A 17,248-nucleotide genomic window follows, 5' to 3' on the forward strand; every position below is an offset into this window, starting at 1 on the left:
CTTCTCTGTGTATGTGGGAATCCTTGGGGAACTTGGTAAAGTCAGCTTGACTCAGTGGTCTGGTATTGAGGCTGCTGTTGTGTGTTGGACAACCAGAGTTCTGACTGAGTTCTAGAAAGCCTCACTGGTCAGCACAAAAGACTGTTTGAGGAATGTCTCCTTTTGACCCTCTCCTGGTATTAGGTGGCCCCAACAATCTGTACACTGTATCCAGATAAGAAACAGAAGACTCCATTTCAAATGTCTTTCCAAAGAGGCAGATGACCACCTGTTAAAGAATGTGCATCCAGTTACAGTGGCCACTGGCTGCTTAGGAAGTGTCAGGGGAGTAAAGGATATCCTGAAGCCTTTCTGGAATTTGGCAGCAGGTGGGGTAGATGTCTATGAAGAAATGGATGCATTTTTAAAATGAGGAAAAAAAAAAAAAAGTCAGGTAGTTAGATGGCTCACAGGAAAAGGGGCTTGCGACAAAGTGTGAGGACCTGAGTTCAATCCCCCAAACCCACATGGTAGAATGAATAACATCTGCAAGTTGTCCTCTTACCTCTACATGTGCTGTGGCATGTGCACCTGTGCATGCGCGCGTGCGCGCGCGCACACACACACACACACACACACATTTTTTAATGAAAAAAGTAGAATATAGTCAAGACTCAATTAGCCAGGATTCCCGTGTCCTTATACTTTTGTGTGTCTTTGTATTGTGGTGTGTGTGTGAGCACATGTAATCACAGATACATATGGACTTCTGGGTTTGCTCATGATTGTGGAGTGGACCACCTCTGCTGTTCCTCAGGGTCTCTCCTTAGCCTGAGACTTGCCACATAGACTAGGGTGCCTTAGCCAGCAAGCCCCAGGGATCTATCTGCCCCTGCTGCAGTACACCCCACCCTGGGATTCGTTTATGTGGCCCCTGGGGACTAGGCTCATGTCCTTATTCTCTGTTCTGACTAAGCCATCACTCCAGCCCGTCCGCGGTCCTTACCCATGGTACTTACATGAAATGGAGCACACTAAAGTTTGGAGTGTCACGGGGTCTTGACTGTAGGGCTGTAATGCAGGCCAATTAGAGGGACTTAAACCAAAAGCTTGAAAAAGTTTAGGGAGGGAAGAATAACAAGATGTGAAGACAACACCTCCTGAGGGTGTCAGGATCTTACTATTTTTAGTGCTGAGCACTTCACAATAATTAGCTCATCTAATCCCCACAGTAACCCTCCAAGGAGACATTTCCACTGTACAAATAAAAGCACGGCTCAGAAAGACGCCAGGTCTTATGCAAGGTCACACAAGCCCCTGCGCCCCAGGACAATGCCTAGAGACAGTCAACTGATGGCATTCCCCACACCATTCTGCAAATCAGAATGTTGTCCCTGGGAGATCTGACGGCTTCACCCGGCACATGCACTAAAGACAAGTTACTTATTAGCTGACAGGTGCATCTTAAGAGCCAAGTAAATGAATGAGGTGTTTATTTCCAAATAGCTCAAAAGCAGTGATTTATGAAGACGTCATGATTTTTTTCTTATCAATTTAATATTTTTCTTTAAATTGACTAGTTCCATTCTCGCTCCTTCCTAAGCTTTAATATTCATGGAAGTTATGGATTTTAGTGTTTTATTTCCCAATGGATATTAAGCATGCATAACTACTAAGCCGATCCATCTGATTCCACAGTGTCTCTTGTTTAAGTTGTTTGGGAAAGTTTTTTTAAATTTATTTATAAGCAGAGAAAATAAAATACTCTTCCAGAACTAATCCCAACATAGTTTGACTGTGAAATGTCCACTGCGGGCCTGTGTTTCAAATGCTCTCTGCTAGCTGGTGGTACGATCCCAGGAGGTCTGCAGGGCCTACAGGAGTAGGCCTGATGGGAGAAGTGGGTGAATGGAAAGAACATGGAAAGAAAAGGACATGACAGCTCTAGATATGGTGGAGGATAAAGTTTATTGTAAGATGTGTGGGAGAGCAAAGCCAGAGGCAAACACATCTGGAGAGTCCAGAGTGGACACGCCCAGGCTGAGCTGGGCCATGTTGGGAGAGGAGGAGGGGAAGGGAGAGGAAAGAGAGGGGACCAGGATCTGGGAGGCCAAGGTACAAAAGGGTGGGTGACCAAATGTCTGGATTATCTGGGGGAAGGGCAGCCCAGCCCCTGGGCCAGAAAGCTCAGGGTAGAAGGGGCAAGCCAGGTAAGAACTGAAGGATGCTGGGAGAACCTGGAGGCTGGGTCCACTTTGATATGTTAAATAGGCACCTCAGCCATTTGTCCCCGGTTTGAACTAACAGTAGGCAGGCCCCAGTTCCTGCCTTGCTCTCTGCATCTTTTCTGCTGTGGTGTTAACAGCTCCTACCACACATTGCCACAGCCTGGAACTGAGCTGGTCTGCCATGTTCTCCTATCATGACAGACAAACCCTCTGAATCTGTGAGCCTGACTTTCCTTGGGTTACTTGTCGGTGTTGTGGTCATCGCAGTGCAAAGTAACAAATGCAGCTTGTCTTAAAGGACACCATCCTTGTCCCCCGTGTTTACTTTTTCACTAGGCCTCCATGGCCAAGCAGTGAGGTGCCTTCCCAGGTCCCAGAATCGAGACTTCTGACCTCTCATAGTAGAAACTTTGCAAAACAACTATACCTGTGAGGGCTAAGAGCCTGCTCACTTCCCTTCTCTACCTCCCGCCATCCTTACTCAGGATTCTCACCTCATCCACAGTCTCCCTGAGCTCCTGCTTCTCTTGCAAACTAAGTAGAGTCACATTCCACACCAGTATATGTATCTCCTTTCTCTGCTACACCATCTGCTTTCCCGATGAACCATTTTTTTTTTCAGTAGTCTGTATAATTTCCTTAGCTTGTGAAGGTTTTGTGAGTTATCACAACAGTCTCTCAGGCAAGAAGTGTGCACACAAGCATCCTTCTCTCAGGTAAGAAGTGCACACATGAACATTGTTCTCTCAGGTAAGATGCATGCACATTAACATTGTCCTTCTGGAGGCCATAACAAACCATGACTCTGGAAGTCTGTGTTGAAGCCTGAGGTGAGACCACCTCCGAGCTCCTCAGAGTAGCAGAAGAGGCACGTGGCCTCCTTCTTCCATTGTGCTCAGTCTGATCTTTCTCCTCCAGTCCCCTGAGACCCTCAGATAACATGGCTGAGCAAGGAATTTCAGCCCACTGGATTGGTGGATGACCAGTTTGGACCACTCTTTCTGCCACAAAGATTCCTGTTTTATGCAGGTCTCTCTCTAGTCACCACACCCAGAGATATCATGTTATCAAGTAAAAATACATCATTTCATTAATTGTTCCGCAACAGGCTTGATAAGTAATGGGAAGTTCTAAAATGTTTTCCCAACACTACACTCCCTTCAATATGTAAAAAGTATGTGTAAACACTAATTAAGTGTCACTGAACAATAAAAACACAATAAAGCCTCCTTGTGTGGCCTCAGTAGGAGAGGATGCGCCTAATCCTGCAGTGACTTGATGTGCAGGGGTGGAGGGTAGGGAGTTGGTGACATGATGCAGGGGGGCTCCCCCTTCTCAGAAGAGAAGGAGAGGGGAGAATGGGGGAAGGATCTGTGTGAGGGGGCACTGGGAGGAGAGGAGTGTTGTTATCGAGGTGTAAAGTGAATAAATAAACAATTTTTTAAAAACATACTATAAAATGTCCCTAGTTTTGTTAGGATTAGAACATAATCTCTTCACTCCTGGGGATTTTGTAGACCCTGATATCATGCTTAAAGATTAGAAGCAACGAATTCTTTTTTTTTCCTACATGTGAAAGACAGAAACTCTGGCCTTCTAGAATAGACTCTGAGGATCAAAATTTACTCTATGATAAAAAAAAAAAAAAAAAAAACAAACAACTTAATAAAACAGTGTTGGAGAAGATGTAAAATGTCTGGCACAATTGAGAAAACCATGGTGCAGAGCTGTGTCCTGATCTTGCTTCTGTGTCTGAGAGGCCATACAGCTGCCTCCACACCTCATGGAGGAACTGTTGGCATGCACTCTGTCTTCTCCCCAAGGCCTCACCATTCCACATGGACAAGGGACAAGAGAGGGCTGACCAAAGGGAGCTGGAATCAGTTCAGAACATTTGACTCTTTTTTGGCATTGGAGAAAGGACCAACCTTTTTAATATTAAGAATAGCAGGGCTCTCCCATTCCTGGGACATGATGCATTGAGCAGCTGTGTGTCCAGGGAGCCTCTTTGTTACCAAGAGACGCTCCAGGCGCTTGGCCTACCACCTTCTCCTCCAGAACTCTGACTGCTCCGCCAGCTTCCATTCCTAGCTAGAAATGAGTGTGCAGAAAATAACATCGCTTACTCAAGAAATTCTCAATAAACTAAGTGTGAAAGAGCCCACTTTTCACAATGTGGGATTGGTTGTCTCCACTCAAGGATCAATTGGGAGAAATATCAAGAAAACACGGATTTTTAATTCTTGAATTTTTTTCTACACTAAACTAATAGAAGTGTGGCTTAAGTGTGAGTCACACTTGAAGCACATGGGGATTTACAAGGCCATGGTCACATTCTTCTTGAAGATCACTGAGGGAAGTCCGTGCGTGCGTGCGTGCGTGCGTGCGTGTGTGTGTGTGTGTGTGTGTGTGTGTGTTGTTCTTTTCCCTAAAGAGACACTCCTTACAATTTGAAGCTTCAAAAGATACAGGTTTCCAACATATTAGATTAATGAGAAATAATCCAGGCAAATTTCTTTTTAAAATATTTATTTAGTGTGTGGTGTGTATGTGTGTGTGTGTCTATGTGATGTATATGGTATATGCGTATGTGTGGTATGTGTGTGTGGTGTATAGAGTGTATGTGTATGATATACATGGTATGTGTGTATTCTGTGGTGTGTCCAAGTATATGCTGCATAAAATGTATGTGTGTGCCTGTGCTATGTGTGTATGTGTGTGTGTGCCCATCATTGTGTGTGTAGTGTGGTGTGTATGTGTGATGTATCTGGTATAGTATGTGTTCTGTGGTGTGTGTGTGTGTATGTGTGTGTGTTGATATATCTGGTGGTGGTGGTGGTGGTGGTGTGTGTGTGTGTGTGTGTGTGTATGTGTGTGTGTGTATGTGTGTGTGTGTATGTGTGTGTGTGTATGTGTGTGTGTGTGTTGATATATCTGGTGGTGGTGGTGGCGTGTGTGTGTGTGTGACTATATGTGAGTGTGGGCACATGTGGAGCCACAGCCCTTGTGTGGAGCCAGAAGACAACTTTCAGGAATCTTTCTCTCCTTTGCCATGAACTTTGAAGGTGTCAAATTTGTGTGGTCAGTGCTTTTATCAGCTAAGCCATCTTGCTGCCCTTCACCCAAATTATTTTTTTCTTTTCTTTTATGGTGTGTGTGTGTGTGCACGCGCACTCACACATGCATGTACTTATGCATATGTGTCATGGCACACATGTGGGGGATCAGAGGATTCTTTGAGGAGTTGGTTTTCCCCTTCTACCATGTGGGTTTGGCTAGTAAGTCATCAGGCTCAATGCAAAACAACCTTACCTACTGAGCCATCTCACCAGCCTTCAACCTGAACCATTAGAAGAACCAAAAGGAGGCCCAGCTCTTTCCCAAAGCAGTTTATAGCCTGAAGTACCGTGTGACCATTGTTTTCTATCAACAGGGAACTGCTGGGCAACAGGTCTCTCCAGACATCCCTGAAAAGTGAACAGCCTTTCCTTGTCTTTCTTCTTACGTGATGGCGCTGGTGTCTTTCAGAGCCTGGGTTCTATGCACCACAGTGGATACTGAAATAAGACGAATAAACAAGACACCCACTATTCATCTCCTCAGGAAGTCCCTCAGACCTAGGGACCAAGTGCCACCCTTGTCTGTCCCTGCATGAACAATGCTGTTAAGCAATGTAGGGGATGGTGGGACAAAGTGGGGCTGGGGGTGTGTGTGGGAGATGTGACTCAGGCAGCTTTGTCTCTCAGAGAGGGCTACCGTCCCCTGTTTCCACAGAGATAGCACAGTTTGCTTTTCCACCAGTATTGCCTGCAATGAACAAAGCATGAAGCTTCGTTCGAGGCCAATGTCTGGATCTGAACAAAGGAGACAGTTGCTACAGGAGAGACACTAAAATATTGATCTATTTCCCCCGTGGTCTCTCAACTCAAGCCCACCATCCTTGTGTGTTACCTAGGGTCACTAGAAGCAAGACATGAGGGGTATTTCTGTGATCCCAGTTTAGTTACTAGGCTAGTCCTCAGCAAAAGTAGGTATGGAGATAGCTCTCCCTGGCTGGGTCTCAGGGATCATCTATACCTTGCCTCAGAGTTGTGTTTCTCAAAGGATGAGTCACCTGGAAACATTTGAAGGCAGAGGGGGCATCTCTATGAGTTCAAGGCTAGTCTGGTCTATACAGTGAGTTCTAGGTCAGCTAGGACAACATAGTGAGATTCTATCTTTAAAATTTTTTTTTCTAAGAAATAGAAGTAAAGACTCCAGAGTAATGTCCCAACAGGAAAAGGTCCTTTCTGCCAAACTTGATGACTTGAGTTTGATCTCTGGGACACACATGATAGAAGGAGTGGCCAATTTCCTCAAATTGTTCTGAAACACACAATGTAGAACACACTGCTCACTCCTATCCCCCACCTCCATCCAAATAAACAAAATGTAATAAAAATTTAAAAATAGCCAAGCAGTGATGGCACATGCCTTTTATCCCAGCACTTGGAAGGCAGAGGCAGGTAGACCTTTGTTTTCAAGGCCAGTCTGGTCTACAGAGGGAGTTACAGGATAGCCAAAGCTACAAAGAGAAACTGTCTTCAAAAATAAAAATGGAGTTAAAAATAAAGATTTCTGAACATATTGAAATATGTCCCTTCAGAATCTCTAGGAGCAAGGCCTGGACCCTACAAGCTTATGGTTAAAACTGGCCATTGTTCAGCACACTGGGGACAATCCACTAAGGCAAACAGTCTGAAGAAACTAATTTGAGCCCAAGGAATTTATCAACAGCATGCAGGCTTATGGGGAAAAGCTTTGATGGAATCCAGTGCCAACCATTTAGAAAGAGCCATGGGTGACATCTTTCACTAACTGGAGTTAGTTACACCCCAGGAAGAATTCAATAACCAACGCTTTCCATTGTAACTTCCTAAGGGGAAGCATCAATTACATTTCAGTATGCACTAATACTCTTAGCATCATTTTCTTTCAACAAGAAAATGAACTTAATATTTAAGGGAACCAGTAAAAAAAAAAAAAAAATTTAGAACATAAGTATTTGAAACTTTTTTTGCCCTGGGGAGACAAAGAGTGAACAAAAATCAGGTGAAAGTACAATGGCGAATTATAGCTGTTTGGGGAAGCAAGGAAATTGCGTGGTGGTGATGGGCTGCGTGCTGGCCGAAGGGCCCTTTGATGAGAAGGTCTCAGAAGGCCATTGTGACCTAGTGACATTTCAGCTTAGTCTTGACCCCACAACATAAAGAAGCGAGGGGCCTTATGAACAAAACCGAGATTTCTCTAAAAGGCAGACATTTTAAGACTCAGCATCAGCACCAGTAAAGAATGGCGAGCCACCAGCATTGTGCACATTGTGAGATTTCCACTCTCTCCACCTCCAGGCAGCTCTCCTCCTATTAAATCTCCATCTCATGTTTGCACAAAAAATGCACATGTATGCACACACATACACACACTGGTGACATCCTTTCTTTATGTTGTATGTGGCATGGCATGTATATTCTCTGTGTTATTAATGAATCAATAACATGAAAGCCCTCTGCATCATAAATTGACGAGTCCCAAGATGTATTTCGTTGTATTTTTTCAATCCTTCTGGTTCTGTTTCTTTGGAAAATGATTCATTATCTCACATGCTTTTTCCTGTCAGAGGGAAGGTTGGGGAGAAGCAGGAGAAGGCTGAGGCTCTGGAAAGAGAAGAGGATCCATGAACTTCTCACCGCCTCAGATGAGGAGGCCACATGCAAGGTGCTGGGAGCTCTGTGGCTGGCAGGGTGCTGGAGTCCTCAGGTGGAAAGTGATTGTTTAGTTTCCAGGAGAGCCATGGTGTGCTCTGCACATGCTCTGTCTACACTTCAACACCCTTTCTCAGCATCTTCCATCAGAAGAACTTAGAGGAGCAATGGGCAACAGGGCAGTAGACCGCTACACTGGACTTGGCTGTTGGAAACCCAAAGTGCTCACTCTCTCTGCTGTATCCCTTTTGGACTCCACACCCACACTCCTTCCTAAGATTGATTTTTCCCTCTACAGAACTGGAACTTTCTTACTGAAGACACATGGATACATACACACATAAACACAAGTGGACAGACACACTGACACAGAGACACATATACAGAAATATACACATACACACTAATACCCCCCGCAGAGACATGCACACAGACATACAGATACACACACACACACACACACACACAGAGAAAAATCAACAGAGAGAGAGAGAGAGAGAGAGAGAGAGAGAGAGAGAGAGAGAAGAGACTCACACATACATAGATGCATCAACAGAGAGAGAGAGAGAAAGACAGGCAGACAGACAAACAGATACATACATTCATACACACTTTAAAAATGGTGATGTCTGGCCAAATCTACTCCATACTATCTTACAGTGAAGGAAAAGGGCTTGCTTGCTTGCTTGGTTTTGGGGTTTGTGACCACTTAAGAACCCAAGTATAATAGCTATAACCGAGTTTGATAGGGTTTAGGGTTACCCCTAAACTGCTGCAGTTTCCCCAGACAGCTTTAATTGCAGCAGGAAGACTCTCTTGAACTTGGGTTTACGTAGTTCTTGAGGTCAGTAGGAGCATGCTCTAAGAGGATCAGGACCACAGTCTTACACCTCTTTTTTCCTTTCCAGCCATGAGATAAGTGGTTTTGCTATGTGGGGGCTTCTGCCATGATACGCTGTCTCACCATAGTCCCTAAAACAACAGAGACAATAAATAGATCATGCACTGAACGCTCCAAGCTCCGAGATGGCCACAGCAAATGTTTTCTTTTCGAGGGGTGGCCGATGCTCTGTCACTTGTCAGCAGTGTTGGTAAGTGGATGTACTGTCTCCAAATGACTTGACCAAGAGAGGATCTGGCTTCATAGTGTACTTTTATATAGCATACTGTATCGTTTGCCTGCACATCTATGCTGGATGAGATGTTTATTCCTGTTTGTAGCCAGCTGATTATTACTTAGCCACTCATACACATTCACATAGAAGAGATGTTTCATTCTAGAATTCTCTTTTTAAAAGTACAATTTTGGAGAATTTTCCATCTATGGAAATATTTCCCATTTCATCATTTATAATAATTTAAAATTGGGAAGAGGAGTTCCAGGTACGATGGTTGAGCAGAAGCTTCCACACCATGACCTGATGAAATAGAAGAATCAGAACAAGAAGCTAGATTCTTCTCTTGGAGAGGACGAGCTGGAGACAAACAATGAACTCAACTGAGAGCTTCTCTGGAGAGAAGGCTCCAGCTGGTGCTCAGTCATGCCACACTGCTCCTGCTGCCCAGGGCCAGCAGCTATGCTAGGGTCACAAGAAGAACCAGAGAGGCACCAGCCAGGGTGCAGATGTAACCAGAGGTGGGCCCACCACGGATAGACAGATGGCAGGGCAGTGGAAGCTGTGGAGACAGAGACAACATGCGGCAGGAGGATGCGAAGCTGAGACTTTCCACGAGTGCCCGCGACAGTACAGCCTAAGAAGGAGCCGCCCTTGCCACGGCCTTGGTGAGTGACAGTACAGAAACACAGGAAGTGCTCTCAAAATTTCCCAGATGCCCATGAGAACAACCCGTGTGTGGGTCGAAAGCCCTCAGAAACAAGTGCGTGGTTCTTCCATCCCCCATCCTGGCCTCAGTCACAGAAAACCCCACAGCAAAGGATGACCCCCAAACCAGAGAATAAGGGTTGGCACCCGGCTTTCCAGACTAAGGGATTTTAAAAGAGAGTAGGATCTGAAACAGTAGCCCCTCTTGGCAGGAAAGTCTCCCCAACTGTAGACTGCTGCAGCAGACAATCAAGGGGGATGGAGAAGCCACATTCAACCCAAATCGGAAGAACCTGACTCAGATAACAATATTCCACATTGTTTATTTTATTTACACTTTGGGCATCTGTTTCTTAGCTGTTTTGTTTTAGCCTGTGTCTGGTCTGAGTAGGTGTTCTTGCCTATCTGGTTTGGGCACCCACTCTACATATTTTCTCCAATAGTTCTTATTTACTCTCACCCATGTGTCCTGTCTAGTTTTACTCCCCCCCCGCCACCCCTTGTTCTCATGCTCTCCCATTTCACTACCCAATGGCTAGTTTCCTTAACTTTAAGAAACTACAAACTGTATTTTTTTCTATCCATTGCCCTAGTATTGCTATTTAAGAACCTGGCCAGAGAGACAAATCAAGTGCACAAATACCTTCTACTCCAGCTTACACCAGGACTGCTGTCAGATCATTATATGTGGACTGCAGTTGGCTTCCGCCATAAATAGTAGTAAGGACTATAAATCCCAATGAGGACAACACACTAGGAAGGCTCATGTAAAATACAATAAACAAAAAGAATGGGAAAGAGGAAAACAAAAAGATTCATAAAAACAGATGCACAAAACACAACAAAGAAATACACACACACACAGTCACTATCACTATGACATGCCACACGCTCACAACTCTTCAAGAGCAGAAATCAGAGACAGCAAGATAGCTGGAAAGCCAGAAAAACATGTAAGAGTTCCAGTTCTAAAAAGACACAGTGACTATAGAGGCAACTCAAATAGGTGGGGTGAGTGAAGTAAGAAAATTTACTCCTGACCTAGACAAGGACAGCAGCACATGAACTGATCCTTGAGAAGAGAAATATAGGTAGAAAACTTTCAGCAAGGAAACTGAATCTCTGATAAATAACCAACTAGAAATGAATGAAGAGTCGATGAAATGAGACGCCCAGCAGAACACATCAGCGATTGTATTTGCCAAGTAGAAGGGAGAACATGAGGGACAGAGGCAAAGGCTGAGACAATACTACACTAAAAACAGTGATAAAAACGGCGGTGTGTGTGTGTGGGGGGGCATAGTGGCTCATTCCTATAATTACTGTACTCAGAAGGCTGAGGCAGGAAAATTGCTGTGTGTTTGAGGTCAACATGGGCTACTTAGTGAATTCAATGCTAGCCTGAGACACAGAGCGAGAGCCATTCTCATAGAACACCGAAAATAAATAAATAAGAATAAGCAAACAAATATAAATATGACAAAACATGTAAGAACAAGGATATGATCAAAAGGCTAAATCCAGAATACTACAGGCTAAGAGTAAGGGATGAGAAAAGACTAAAGGAATGGAGGCTCTGTTCCATGAAACTGTAGCATAGATGTCCTCCCAGATCAAAGAGAAAAAAGTGAACAAGCAAAAATAATAGGTGTTCTTATCACTAAAAAGACTCCGCTGTAAAATAACATCCCCGTGACATAGTCAGCTTGCAAAAATATAAAGTAAAAACACAATAATTAAAGCATAAGTGGAAAACCTCAACTAAGGCAGTTCCCCAACCAGAAAAATAGAGAATGATACATTTTAAGCCCAAAAAGAAGCCAATCCAAAGTGCTATACCCAACAGTTAGATTTTTAACATTAATGCAAAATAGAAACATTTCAAGACAAACACAAGATCAAGCACTTCATGACAGCCACACCATCACTACTCAAAATTCATAAAGGAATTCTATACACAGAGAAAGAAGAGAGAGAGTCTCATTCACAAAAAACACAGGAAAGAACATTTCCTTGAAAGGATTAGATGAACAAAGAAGTGCTTAGTAGAAATTCATTGCATCCAACACTGTAATCCACCAAATAGTAATAAGGAATGAAGACAACAAACATTAATGATCCAGCTAACCAGAAAAATTAATAACCAACAAAGCCCCAGGAAATAGCAACAGTATGTCAACAGTAACCTTAAGTGCAAATAACCTCTGCTTGCCATTCTAAAGAAGCAGATTACATGGGTAGGTTAAGAAATAAGATTCATCCATTTGTTGTCTCCAAGAAACACACTGCACGGGCAAAGACATACACAGATTGAGAGGCCATGAGAGGCCACGGATGGACATCAACCTACGGAGCAAATAGAAACTAAAAGCAAGCTGCTTCAGCATCTGATACCAGAGGAAAGAGATTTCAAACCAAAATCAGAGAGAAGGAATTTAAAAAGGGTACTACATATTCACAAAGTGGGAAAAAAAAAAAAAAAACCTCCAAGAACTTAGAAAAATTATAAATATTTATGTGTCAAATATTGGGACAGTTAATTTATTATAATAAACACCAGAAGGCAGGACAACTCAGATTTTGCAATAATGGTAATTATATATAATTGTAATCATGGTAAAGATGTCAATGTCCCCCTTTCATCTTTAGCTAGGTTTTCCAAACTAAGACAAACAAGAACAACAACGAGAACAACAAAACCCAGCAACAAACAACAACAACCAGAAACCAAAGAAACTGCATAGCAAAATTGTACCGTAAATCAACTGAATTTAACAGTTATTTACAGAATATTCTGCTCAACAGATATGGAACATATTCTTCTAAGGCTGTTAGGAATCTTCTCTAAAATTTATCACATGATGGGCCACAAAGCAAGCCTGAACCAATACAAAAGAATCAAAATTATCTTACCAAACCATACTGCACTAAAACTAGAAGTCAATAGCAAGAAAGAACATAGAACCTACACAAATACATGGAGACAGGATAATATGCTTCTGCATGAAGAATAGTTCATTGAGGAAATAAGAAAGGAAATTTAAATATACCTTAGAGCACATAACAATGAAAGCACAACTAATTAGAGCTTTAGGGACACAGCTACAGCAGTTCTAAGGATAAAGTTTATAGCTGCAATTTTTTATGCTCAAATAACCGAAAAATACACTTCAGGGTCTTAGAAAACCAAGAACAAACCCAACTCAAATACAACAGGAAACAAGAAATTATAAAGATAATGGCAGAAATTTGTGAAATTGAGACTAAAAAAATACTCAAAATTAATAAAAAGACATTTATTTGGAAAAATAAATTGATAAATCCAATTAAACTAACCAAAAGACAGGAGGAAAACTCAAGTGAACAAAATTTGAGGTGGGGAGAAAGAGAGGGGGAGAGAGAGAGAAAGAGAGAGAGAGAGAAAGAGAGAGAGAGAGAGAGAGAGAGAGAGAGAGAGAAACAGATGCCAGTGAAGCTCAGAGTCCTTAAAAAATATTTTTGAAAATTTATATTCTAAAAGACTGGAAAATCTAGAAGGAATGGGCAAAACCCTAAGTAGATATTACCTACCAAAAATAAACCAAATAATATAATCAGTGTACATAGGTCCATAGCAAGAAATTATATAATTAAAAGTAGTAATTAAAAGTCTCTGTACGCCGGGCGGTGGTGGCGCACGCCTTTAATCCCAGCACTTGGGAGGCAGAGGCAGGCGGATTTCTGAGTTCGAGGCCAGCCTGGTCTACAGAGTGAGTTCCAGGTCAGCCAAGGCTATACAGAGAAACCCTGTCTCGAAAAAACCAAAACCCCCTCCCCCCAAAAAAAGTCTCTGTACAAAGAAAAGCCCAAGACATAGAAATCCACTGTTGAACTCCACCAAACTTAAAAAACGTCTGTGTTTGCATGTGCATGCAGGCACCTAGAGAGGACACAGGCATCAGATTCCCAAGAGCTGGAATTATAGGCAGCTGTGACGTGCGTTGCCAGGAACTAAACAATGTGGTCCAGTACAAAGCAATACGTGCTCTTCATCACCAAAACATCTCTCCAGCCTCCTACCAAACTTCCAAGGATGTCTTAATAACAGTACTTCTCAGATGGTAAAATACAAATAAAAGAAACACTACCAGACTCATTCTATGAGGCTAGCTAGTGGTGCCCTTATTCCAAACCAGATATAGACGAGCAAAAATAAAACTAAAGACCAATTTCCCCGATTTATATCAACAAAACACTTGTAAACCAATTCAATAAATAATTTAGAAGGTTATATTCTGTGACCTAGTTGGGTTAGTCATAGGGATGCAAGGGTGGCTGAAGAGATGCAAATCAGAAAGCACGATGACGGACTTAAAGACAAAAAGTCACACAGTCATTTCAACAGATGCAGAAAGTGGTCTGTGACAAAGCTGAACATCCCTTCATAACAGGGGTCCTGAAGAAACTTAGGATAGAAGTAATATATCTCAATATATCTCACACCAAACCTATAACCAACATGATCCTAAGTGGAGAAAACAGCATTCCCTCTAAAATCTGCAATGAAAAAGGCTGCCTATAATTTCCACTTCTATTCAATGTACTGTTCAAAATTTTGGCTTTGTGTAGACACGTCTACATTTAATAGACTCTAAAACCTCAGCAGAAAATTCTTAGAACTGATGAACACTTTCAGCAAAGCAGCAAGACACAAAAATCAATGTATAAAAACTAGTAGCCTTTCAATATACCAATAACAAATTTGCTAAGGAAAAATCAAGATGAAAAAAGTCCCAATGACAGTAGCTTAACCTCACCTCCTTAACCAAGGAGGTAAAGAATCTCTACAATGAAAACTTTAAATACCAAGGAAAGAAAATGAAGACAACACCAGAGATGGAAAGACTTTCTATAGCCATTCGTTATCTGAACTAATACAGTGGAAATGGTTACCAAAAGCAATCTATAGATTCAATACAGTCCCCATTAAAATTCAAAGACGTTATTCACCAAGCTAGGAAAATAATCTTCAAAGTCATATGGAAACACAAAAGTCTCCCAATAGCCAAAGTACCCCAAAAAGCAAGAACAATGCAGGAAATATTATAGTTCTTGGTCTCTATACTACAGAACCATAGTGACAGTGGGGACTAAGGAGACAGACTCCTACACAGTGGCTTGTTTATCATGCTCTAGATTTTAGGGCCTAGAACATGGGTTAGAACACTTTTCTGTAGATGGTTATTTAATAAATATCCTGTACTCTGTAGGCCATGTTGTCATTTGTTACAATGATTTTCCTAAAGCATGAAAGCAATGACAGACAGTGAGCCCCGAGGGTCTGGGAGCCTTCCTTAGGGACAAAAGACCTCCCTGGATCTCTGCTTCTGACAAATGATGGGAGTGTGGGTGGCCATATGGGAGATTATGGCGGCCAGTGCGGGAGCCGGGTGAGTGCACATCTCAGTGTCTAGAACTCAGTTCCTGGCCCCTCACCTCAAGTCCAGGATAAGATGAGAGGTGCAGTCTAACTGTGTGTTCAAAACGAATATTGAGGAAAGTAAGGTCTGGTAAGCCCATCATTTATGCACAATACACAGAACACATCTAAATCTTCCCACAGTGGAGCAAGCCTGAATTCCAAGTGGCCTTTAAATCCTCCTCAAGGTCTAGGATGTCCTGGTGGTACAAGTCCCCTCCATCACCGTGACAAAAAGACAAACTATTTGTCCATCTTCCTCTCAACTCCCTAATGGGGAATTGTGGAGCAGGGATAGTCTATCCGTAGTGAAAATGTGTTAGAAAGTAACAGATCTTCAAAACAATAAGTGTTCCTGGAGAGCACAAGGTTTATTCAATCCACGGGACTAAGAGACTGATAAGCAGCATGCAGCTGAGAGGATGCTCTAATTAGAGGGAGTCTAGGCCCACATGGCAGAAGTAGGAGCTTCTTATGTGTCTTAAGGATAGGGGTTGGTTTCACAGCAGGAGCCTACAACCAAGCTCTCTGATTCCAGACAAGAGGCAGGGAAAGGGGTGGGGAGCAGGATTGTGTGGCTACCAATACTCACCTTTGTTGTAAACTCCCTTCCCCAAGTGAGAAAGATCCAGCAACCATGGACTCAGAGACAAAGTCTCAGTAGGGCACATATCTGTATCTGTGAGAGAGGGAAGGGCTTTGTGCAGGTTGCAGCAGGAAAGGCTGGATTTTAACACTATATTCTTAAGAAAAGATAAGAATGGAGACTCAAAGAAAACACTGATCCATGAGTTAAAATCCCTCCAGGGTGCTCTTAGGCCTCATCATGCCCCTTAACCCAGTTTTCCTGATCTTTGCCTCTGGGAGGATCTTCCATCTGTCATCTCCTTTGGCCATATCTACAGCAGAAACTAGCCCTCCCCCCTTCAACACACACACACACACACACACACACACACACACACACACACACGCTGTCCCCTCCTTGAGGCTCTCCTAGATTTATGGAATGCTTTCTGCTAAATTGTGTTCCCGAAAGCTGAAATTTAGCATTTAGGGTGGACCTCAGTGGCAAAATTCTTCCAAAAATTTTAAAAGTTTCTAGTTAGTTCTTTGAATGGTGACCACACCAACGTTCTTGACCTCAAGAACTTTGCTTGCTTGCTTGCTTGGTTTTGGGTTTTGTGACCACTTAAGAACCCAAGTATAATAGCTATAACCGAGCTTGACAGGGTTTTAGGTTACCCCTAAACTGCTGCAGTTTCCCCAGACAGCTTTAATTGCAGCAAGAAGACCCTCTTGAACTTGGGTTTACGTAGTTCTACACACTGTCCAAGACCCATGAGAAGAAAGCAGCCCGAGGGTCAGGATTCATGTCTCCAAGCTTCCTAGACTTGGCAGCAAGGTCTTGGGACCAAGATACATTGTATCCCCTCAAACCAAGAGTCAAAGTAAATCCTTCTTTAAGTTGCTTTTCTTCAGGTATTATGTTATAGTATTGAGGATAAAACAAGCAGCATGCTGGGTTTCTTCCGATGTAATGGCTCCCCTACAATGCAGCACTTCTGAGCTCACTAGTCTCTGTATCCATCAGCCAGAAAACCCAGTCATGGGCTGCACCTAACCGCAAAGGAGCCTGGGAGATAGACCAGCCCTTTTGTATGCCAGGATTTTAAAATCATGGTGAATGACCAGGGTTCTCTCTGAATCCTTTTCACTTGGTTTTCTACAGATTGTATGTTATAGGGTTGCTTGGCCTTTCAGTTCCCGTATTCTGATCAGGAAAATAAAATAAAAGAAGCCGAGAGCCTCAGTGGGAAGCAGACATGGCAAACACAGACCCAGTGAACTCCAGAGAGCAAACATAGAAGCCTGTGAATTAAAGGCCTTCTGTGACAGCTGACGTGGGGACAGCTGTACAAAGGCTTGCTCTGTGTTAAATGGCTTCAATCTGTGAACATGGTCCAGGGATCTTAACACCATGAGCTGAAAAATAGTTGAAACTTTATTCTCTGGATA

Source organism: Arvicanthis niloticus, unplaced genomic scaffold, assembly GCF_011762505.2.
Source record: "Arvicanthis niloticus isolate mArvNil1 unplaced genomic scaffold, mArvNil1.pat.X pat_scaffold_680_arrow_ctg1, whole genome shotgun sequence".
In the NCBI taxonomy this organism is placed as follows: Eukaryota; Metazoa; Chordata; class Mammalia; order Rodentia; family Muridae; genus Arvicanthis; species Arvicanthis niloticus.